Here is a 10,421-nt window from a genome sequence, read left to right as displayed (position 1 = left end):
AATTCTAGTTTTATGGTTTCGTGCTTGTTTGTATTGAGTTTCTGAACTTTACTTTTATTCATTTGCCTCAAGTGGTTCAAGAATCAGTTCAAGAAAGTTAAAAATTTTAGAACACTAATCCAGCCTCCCTCTCAGTGTTCATTGATTCCAATAGCTCCTGCTTACTAAGTTTGTTTTATCGCTCACTGGGCCATCCTCTCAACCTTAACAGTGGGTTGGGATATTTGGCATCTCACGATCGGAGGAACTATCTAAAATGTCCTGAAAAAATCCTAAAAATCGTAAAAAATCCTTAAAAAAATCTTAAAAATCATAAAACATCCTCAAAAAAATCCAAAAAATCGTAAAACATGCTGAAAAAATCCTAAAAATGGTAAAATGTCTTGTAAAAATCATAAAAATGTCCTTAAAAAATCATAAAAATAAAAAAATGTCTTGAAAAAATCATAAAAATCATTAAATGTCTTGACAAAATCACAAAAATGTCCTGAAAAAATCATTAAAAACATAAAAATGTCCCAAAAAACCCTAACAATTGTAAAACTATTATTTCAGGATTTAGGATCATAAATTGTACACCCTTAATTGGGTAGTACAATTCCACGCTTAGGTTAGCACCCCCCTTAGTGTGTTGCATGTTGCATTTTAATTTCCCTTCAAGCATTTAATTAATTAATTTAATTAAATCTAAAGTCTTCTTTTATCACTCCACACATCATAAAATTGGGTCCTTTACCCTAAGTGCACCCCTTTTTATTTTATTCTTTCAATTAATTAATTCATCAAAATCCTTAATTATGTCCTATTTTGACCTTCAAGGCCTGATTTCGCATATCTAAACACCTTGAATCACCATATCCTCCTGGAATTGAGTTTAGAATCACAATACCTTGCTTCCCTAAAAATTTGGAAAAAAGTTGGTCAGACCGATGTGATGCCTCTTGGTCCCTACTTTTTCTCCCTAAATTTCGGGATCATGTTTTGATGATATTTTTATATTTAAATCCAAAGGATAGTGAAATTATATTGATTCTAAGTCAGTTTATGATAAAAAATAAAGTTAGGGTTCCATACATATAGCGTTTTCTTTCCTCATTTGAGGGGATCCATCTAGCAATTTTGAAGGAGCCTCTTATGAAGTGAAAGTGTAGGTTTATGTGAAGTCTTCGATCAGAACATCAAGCATCTATCAAGTATACATCAATCTTTTTCATCATCAATTGAAGCTTTGAAAATATTGAAGAATAATAGGAGATCACCGACTATTGATTGGCTTGTGCCTCTCCATTAGGGTTTGGTATGGTTTCATGTTATTTTCATATCTTTGCATGAGCTTTATAACACTTATTTTTAGATTTGCATTCATGCTTTAGATCCATTATTGCATTTGTGATTTGAAGCATTTACATTCACATTTACACTCATTTAGGGTTTACACTCCAAGCATAGGGTAAAACTCTAGATTTACTTTCTTGTTCATTTAGGATCTTGCATACACACAAGGTTCTTGCACACACATTGTTAGTACATTATCGACTATTTGTGGAGGTGGAAATCACCGAAACAAGGGGTTTGACTAAGGTAAAACCCTATATAGCCACCCAAACACCAATTTCCAAGTTGCTAGTGCAAGTACATAAATCCAACGGATGCACGATCTTCGAAACTGACTGAATACATAGGTGTAGACTCAGGGATATAAACCAATCTTAGATTTATGAGACTAGGATGTGGCACCCTAGTTTAGGACCAAGGCGTGGCACCCTAGTCCTCCCAAAGTTTCTGCTTCTTTTGGCAATTTGGCAGTGTAGAGTCTCAAACAACAATTTCCAGAAGTACAACTCTATGTAGTATCAAGAACCAAGGCGTGGCACCTTGGTTCTGCTCAGTCAGCCCTAAATTTAGGTGACAGGTGCACATCTAAATTCCTTTTCCTGCTCTATACCCAGTGTCTCAATTTTAGATTATCAATTTCTAGTATTTCAGTTTACATTTGCATTTTTTCTTATCTCTCTCAGCATAGTTGATCATTTCATTACATTTTGCACATCTCCTCTTGATAGCAACAAAGGAATAGAAACCCTAAAGATATTCCTTAACCCTCTCTCTCTAGCAAGAACTAGTCAAAGTGAATCAACTCCTTAGGCTATTTTGTATTCCAATGTGTGCATGAGAGTGGGATTAGGTCCTAGTTCACTTGATTCCATTTTCATCCTACACATAGGACATAGTGGGATACTTATTATTTTAGAAGGATTTCTCTGGTTCATTTAGTATTATTTTGGTAATTATAGGCAATGTGTAACTTATGATTTACTTGTTGTTGTTTGTCTCAAGGTTATGGAAGCCTTCTTAAAACCCATGATGGTTTTATTCATGATTTAAGTTTCTTAGTGGCTTTCACCTCGTTCTTTTGCAGACGAATCTTCATTGTTCCTATCTTTTTATTCTATTGTTGTTACGTTGTTGTTGGTATTTGCTAGTCTTTTGGTAGAGTTATGCTTGTGGGTTTCAGATCCCTATAAAATTTGCTTGTAAAGGGTTTTGGGGCCACTTCTTTTACCCAATAAAAAATTGAAAGGACAAATAGTAAAAATACAAGGTTAATCAAGCAAGATTTTTTTTAGTAATATATAATACAAGCAATTATTGATATATATATTTTTTTAAACTTGTATATATATACTCATGGTTGAGCTTGGGAAGACCATAAATAGTTAATATTGAAAGCTACTTGATTCTAATATAGTCTTTATAAATTATTACAACTCTATAGGATTATCAAAATGTAATCCTCTCCAGTAAGTTTAGGTTTCCAAAAAGTCAATATGTTTACCTTTCATGTTTAATTATGGTGGCAATATTCTAATAATCACTGGGAGAAATTAATAGTTAATCCCAACAACACCCTTAAATTTCACCGTTAGTCACTTTAGTATCCCAAATTCTTTCTTAGAGGTTAAGTTTTCTCCTTTGCTAATGCCTTTGTAAATATGTCTACCAACTAAGCTTATTATCTAGAAATCTCTTATTAGATTTCTCCATTATTCACTTGTTCTCTCAATGAAATGGTACCTATCATTCATATGTTTGATACACTAAAAATATATATCAATGCAATTATAGTGTATCTTGAATCAAACTAATAATCATTAGCCACTTAAGTAAAACATTTAAAACTTTCTTGATTGATATTTGTTTTTATACAAGAATATTGATTTTTATACAACATTTTGAACATGTTTGTAACCTTTTGCTAACTAGATACACAAATCTATCTACAGTTCATTTTTATATCATTTTATAGGTTACTTCTTTCACTGTTTGTTGCAACATAATTTTTAAGAATGATACTTTAATTCATAAATAGTACAATGATGAAGATCAAATGAGATTTTCTTTTATGTTCTTTCCTATAACAATTAGAACATTGAAAACATTGTATTTCCTAAAATGAATTTCTTAATTCATAAATAGTACAAGGATGAAGATTAGATGAGATTTTCTTTTATGTTCTTTCCTATCACAACTAGAACATTGAAAACATTGTATTTCTTGTATTTTCTTTACTTCTAATATATCCAAGGCCTTCATTTCCTAGCTTCACACATGGTTCAATGAAATTTTTAATTCCTTGCATATAGTATTCAAATATTTTCCATAACAATCCATTCTTTTCATAATCTTAAAAGTAACTTTTATTTGTAACATCTCACTTTTTTTAATCATCACAACTAACATGATTTATAAATTTAAGAATATTGTTATCTCAAACCTTACTATATTTAATTTTAGCTATATAAAATATATCAAATGAATACACAAGTTACTTGAATCACATGAGATATTACATAGAGTAGGCTTACATCTTAGGCACATTTTTTTATCTAGAATTCTTCCTGTAATTAATCAAATAGATTATTTCTTCATTCAATTTTGATATTTAATCCTTTTGACAACTATTTTTCTTTGTAAGGATTTTAGATTATTTATCTTACCACTCAACCTTTACTTTAATTCTTCATTTTTTATCTTTCATTAGTTCTTCCAAAATATCTTTTTTAGACATCAAAATTTTATTTTCATTGTTCACTCTTTTACAAATATTTCCCATTTGAAAAAATAATTTAATATCTTTCCTTTTTTCTTGAAAATTAAAAAATGTTACCCTCTAAAATTAGCATCCTCTTTGTTCCTTAATAAATTATGACACCATTAGTTTATTATCAAAGGGAACATAGTGTTGACACTAGTTTATTTTCTAGGATTTCAGTGCATTTCCTAAGACGGTTCATTCATTTTGGCTATAACTCTAAACCCTAGTGTATGTTATGTTGCTTTATTTTTTAATTTTATGATGAATTGACTAGCCCTTAGAGGGATTTTAAGTTTTATTTTTTATGTCTTTAATGTCTTCTATCTACTCACCCTTTCATCTTAGCAATCATCCTAGCAAATCAACCTTCCATGCCTAAGTAAGATAATGAAGTGCTCATGCACTATGCTACCATAATTGTACTTACATTAGTTGTTTTAGTCATGCCAAGCCTATGGGTCCATTATAGGTGAGGTTTCAAAATTTTATTTATAATTTTCTCTTTCATTGTATAATGAATTCTAAATATTTTATCTTGATGACTTTGTGCTCATGTGCTACACTACCAAGTGTTCCTCTCAATGGTTTTTTTTCATGATAGAAACATGTTGCATCATTTATAGGTGGAAAGCTCTTATTTATATTGCACTCTTTCTTTCTAGTGCAATTTATCAAAAAAATGAAAGTTGAATGTGCACTGATGTTGTACTACAACATGTGCAGATGACATGGAATAGGCCTAAAATGTTACAAGGTTTCTAACAAGAATATAGGAAAGTGACTAAGTGCCACATGTTGTGCCTTCATTGTAGCAGAACAATCATTCACAATGCAAGCTATAAACGTAAGAGCCATTAAAATATATGCTAAGGAACTCTACCAACATGTGTCAAACCTAGTATAAAGATACTTGGCATCCTTGTTAGAAACACTCAATAGAAAGTGCGGACCCTTATTATGACTTAGAATCAACATTACAAGTGGAAAGTTTCTAGTGTAAAACATATTTTAGTTCACAATGTGATTCAACCAATCAAATTTTAAATTATTTTATATTATAATATTGGGTATATGATAACCATTGATTTGTGTGCCCCCTCTAGGAGTGATGGTCTAGATTTGGAAATTAAGAATGGTTGTCTCCAGACACATGTTTACTCATATGCACCATTCTAATAGGAAATGATCAATATATACTTATTTTTCTCGTGGTTTTGCATCATTTGCATTCATATTACTCATCTAAAGTATCCAAAAGTGATATGTGTGAAGAAACTAGTTAGTTGGAGCTATTTCAAAATTTGAGATTGTGAAAGTTAGGGTTCATTGCACAAACGAACAGATGAATGAAAGCTTTCTTATCTTATTTTAAAGGTGAATTATATGTATTTGAATGATCAAATTAGGGTTTCTTGATCATTTTAATATATTTATAAACTATAATTGAGCCCTAATTATTGTGCTATAATCCCTAATGAAATGAGTTAGACTATTTCATAGAATACAATATAGACTACAATAATAAAATGAATGCTAGAGGAGGATATATTGATATATTTACCAGGATCTTCTAAAAGAGAAAAGAATACCTAATAGTATAAGATTCTATGAGATAGATTAAATTATGGGGCTAAGTCCATAAGGGATAAAATAGCCCCTCCCCAAGATTGGAACTTATTTAATTTATGGTATGGATGAAGTGAAATTGCTTGATTGATCTCAAATATCTAAAATTTGGACTTAAGAAAATTGGTGTTCCCAAATTTCTTCACCAAAATGGATCTAATTAAAGCTATTATAAGGATATATGACTCAAAATTTAGGTTAATAATGAAAGAAAAGGATGATATTTTTTATGAGATTGAATAGAGAAAATACATGTGAAGTGTTTAATTTGAACATGGCTACCAATTGTCTTATAGATTTTTACTCATTATTTAGAGATTATAATTTATAGATAAGAATAGCTATAGGGTAATGTGGCTCTCACGTTATAGGAAAAGAGCCTTGAATAAAATATTGGTCAAATTTGTTAGAGAGGAAGTTGAGTCATTTGTTGTTGATATATTTAAAGCCTAATTCATCAAGACCTATTACGCTCCATGCCAAGTTTTGATAGTGGATGTCAAGTGTTAGATATTAATTAATCTTATGATGATAATGATAGATGTTCAACATACGAATATAAAGAACATCATTCATTGTTCTACTTTCATTGCAATTGGAATCCATAGGGACTCGATATCCAATAAAGATGATGAAAAAATGATGCACTCTAAATAGTATTCTCTATTATGTCATTTCCTCTTTATACAACTAAAGGAAAATATGAAATGTTGCAAATGTTTTGAGAGTGCACAACACTAAGGTAGTTTTCCTACTAGTCTATGCATGGACTTACATATGAGACAACATTTTTAATAAGCAAACTATATGGAGTTTAAGGAGTGTTTCATCGAAGTGGCCCTAAAGAAACTAAGATTCCAAACAAGAACATTGTTTAAATAAGTCATAAAATTTCTAGTGCTAAAGGGTAGGAGCTTTAGGTTGGAGTTAGGAAAAATTGGGGTGACCCAAGGAATATTGATCAGATTAGGCTTGGAGTAAATGAGTCCAATTTTTACCACCAATTTGATAAGATTGAAGATGTGGTGAGGAACTACATCTATAATGTATAGGCAAGGGAAATAAAAGTGAAATGGTGCATAGTCTCAAGAGGGAGAGAAATAGAAGAGAGTTGGTCTTAGTTATTAGGGAGAACACAAAGAAAATATAGATCCTATCATAAAGATAAAAAATATGCTGGATAATATTGCTACTCTTTGCCCTAAGATCCTTACACTACTTGGAATGATAATAATACAAGATGCATTAAAAAACAAAGAAATAACTTGAAAATTCGATGTAGCAACTTGAGGTGTCATCTTCATCAAATGATCCTTTAAGGGTGCATGCAAATAAACCAAGTGGTGTTCAACCCTTGATTGATTATTCTATTCACTATGCAAAAATAGAGGAGGTGGGACAAAATGCACTAGATCTTGAAGAGGTAAACCAAATCTTGGATTCCCCTCTAAAGTTCCAAATTGATGATGTCCCTCATGAGAGAATGATCATTGAAATTATCTCTAATGGAGATGAAGGTAAATGACATCAGAGCCCTTACATGTACCTGTTTTTTTCAAATGATCAATTTCTTAAATCCAACAAATTTAAGGATTTTTCAACAAAGAAAAATATGGAGCTATTCTTTAGGATATTGAATACAAAGGGGGAGGATTCACCTTAAGAATTAGAAGAGTAAAAATAAAGTGGTAGTAGAAGTTGACTTCTATGTCAACAACATTACTTTTGAGGAAGCAAGAAAAAACAATAAAAGATAGTGTGTTTGTTTGCTGCTGCCCTAAGAACATTCCACTATTCAAAATCCAAGAAAATAGTGATGCTAAGAAAATTGTTTATTCTTACATCATTAATGATGTCACTGAATTGCTCTTAGTCTATTGAATTGAGTTAGTTGAAATAATCCTTCATAGATTGTGCATTTGTTTAGTTTGACAACTAATACATGAGATTGCTTGGAGAATAATATATTTACATAATTTCATCGTATTTATGTTGAAGAGTTCTTAGAAATAAAAAGAAAACAAATCATAATAAAATGCAGGATCATCGAAAGAAATAACTTGCTAAGACATTAGGATGGCACATATTATTAATAAAATAGACACTCGCTATATAGGACAGTTGGGGAAATTAAGAATTCCTATGCATTCCTAATAATCAGTCAAAAATTTGTTCGGGCTGTTGCAGCCGAGAAAACGCCAGAGCAGTCGTTACAAAATTGAATCTTTGAGAGCCGGAATAGCGGCTAAAAGATTTTGAAGCGACAAAAGGTGCATCCACCACATATTCACTGTCACCAGAGTTTACACAACCATTGCACTGTTACGGTACATATAACCGTAAGACGCCATATTTAAAACCAAAAAGCAGGATAATGGACGAGCGACGGGCATTCATTTCTCAGACTACTTTCAGATCCACCCTCACGACAGGAACAGCATGAAGCGGGTAAAGCATCTCGCAGGACAGCTTAAGAACCTCAGACAAATCGACTGGATGCAGCTCGTGTGCAACCCAGTGGAAATGGTGCAGCAGTTTGGCCACCCAAAGATGAACAGTAGAAAGACCCAGAGCTTTTCCAGGGCAGACCCGACGACCCGCCCCAAAGGGCGCAAGCCTCAAGTCGTTTCCTCTGACGTCCACATTCTCACCGCCTTCGGATTCAAGGAACCTCTCTGGCCGAAACTGTTCCGGGGAATCCCAAATGAGCGGGTCATGTGTTATCGACCACATATTTACCATGGCGGTGGTGCCCTCCGGCACACAGAACTTCCCATCACCAACAATGGTGTCCCGAGTGGAGAGTCGGGCCCATGATAGGAGTGGACCAGGTGGGTGCATTCGCAGAGTCTCCTTCACCACCGCCTGGAGATAAGGAAGCTTAGAGATGTCCGAGTCTCTCACGCTTCTGCTCTTTCCCACCACGACCTCCAGTTCTTCCTGAACCTTCCTCTGAGCTTCCGGGTTCCTCACCATCTCCACCATGGTCCACTCTGTCAGTAGTGCTGTCGTGTCTGTCCCACGAAATATCATTTCCTGCATGCACCCAGCAATCATCAATGACCACGAACTCTCCACCAAACTAAAAGTCAATAACAATGAAAAAACAACAATAAACAACAAGATGCAGGCCCTATCATACCCAGAAATGAAAAAACAACACGATACAACAAGATGAAATCTTTATCATACCCAGAGAACAGAGATCATGTCTTCATCGTCCAGCTTGTCTTCTCCATTAAGAGACAACAGAGCATCGACAAAGTCAGAGTCGGCTGTGTCGTTAGCCTTATTTTTGATTCGGTGCTCCTGGATAATATTCCTCACGAAGCGTCGCACGCGTGGTACGAGGCTGGAGCATCGCGAGTGGACGCGGAGGGGATCCAGGAACCTCAGCCAGGGAAGATGATCGGCCCAGTTAAAGGCCCCAAGAAGCTCGAATCCCTCCTCCACCATCTCTCTCAGACTCCTCACTTCCTCGCTCTCACCATAGATATCAAACCTCCGCCCGAACACGCTCCCCATGATATTGTTCAGCGCCGCCGCTTGTAAATGGCGGGGCAGCCGCACAACGCCGCTGGAAACATACTCATCGTGTATATTCTTCACCATGACAAGGGAGTCTGCTTGTCGCCCTGGCTCGTGGGCGGCGATCCTGCGGAAATCCGGCGGAGCATTCTCCAGTATTCACCGTTGGGTGCAAAGCCAATAGCGCGCGCGAACATGAGCTGCTGAGCGGACTGCTTGAGCGGCCTATCTGAGAAATTAACGGAGCTTAGCAACTCTCGAGCCACCTCAGGATCAGATGTTATAACAGCCGGAGTTGAACCTAAGCTAAAGGCCATCAGCTTCTTTGCACCATGAATACTAGCCAACTGAGCGAGCCTTCGATGGGCAAGACCACGGCTCATATCAATGAGGCTTCCGATGATTGGAAAGCCTCTGGGCCCAGGAATGGCGGCGCCACCATTCTTCCTCGCGGCCCATGCACATCCTCCCGGGCTCAACCATGCAACCACGACGGCACAGGCAGCCACGAGAAGAATTGCCAAGTAAAGAGGCCATGCAGAAAACATGTCATCCGTGTTGTGTAGTATGTAGCCACGTCCATCCTTCGCGAACAGTGGAATGGCATATAGCCACCACCCTCCTCCGCCACCACAACTCCCACTACGACTCTCCATTGCAGGATGGAAAATGCAAATGGAGGAAAATGCACCTTACAAGTTCAAGCCGAGCAGTAGATGTGGATGCAAATATGGCTGAGAATCAGACCATTTTATAGAGATTCCAACTTGAGGCCCGATGGACAGGGAGAGAGAAAAGTGGGGAACCGATTGCGAGTGGTGGAGCAACACGGTCCGATCATTATTACTTGTTTTTGGAGCTCCAATAAACAGATTTCTGACCGCTAACACACATTGGAATCAAAGCGGCGGTTTCCAATCCCATTTGCTGATTCTACCGGGGCAAAAAATAAACGGCACATAAACGGAAAATGGAGGAAAAGCCAGCTAAGCAGAGTTGCTATTTGAGTGACAACACATCGTCGAGAGTTCACTAGGCAATAAAGTTTTTCGAGGACTGTAATAAAATTTCGCCGTCCCAATACGGGCAGCTATTTAATTCCTCCGTATTTGTCCATGTCAACGTTTCGAGAAGTTATTGGCTGCACAATCTTCTTTCCTTGTTAAATATT

At 35.5% G+C, this 10,421-nt stretch overlaps 1 pseudogene; it reads right to left on the bottom strand.

Moving 5' to 3' along the window:
- Positions 1 to 7,835: 7,835 nt before the first annotated feature.
- Positions 7,836 to 10,083, bottom strand: LOC131028771 (cytochrome P450 78A4-like; annotated as a pseudogene).
- Positions 10,084 to 10,421: the final 338 nt, after the last annotated feature.

The sequence above is a fragment of the Cryptomeria japonica genome, chromosome 1, assembly GCF_030272615.1.
Source record: "Cryptomeria japonica chromosome 1, Sugi_1.0, whole genome shotgun sequence".
Taxonomy (NCBI): Eukaryota; Viridiplantae; Streptophyta; class Pinopsida; order Cupressales; family Cupressaceae; genus Cryptomeria; species Cryptomeria japonica.
Note: the sequence above shows the minus strand (reverse complement) of the source record. Positions and strands in the feature narration are given on the sequence as shown.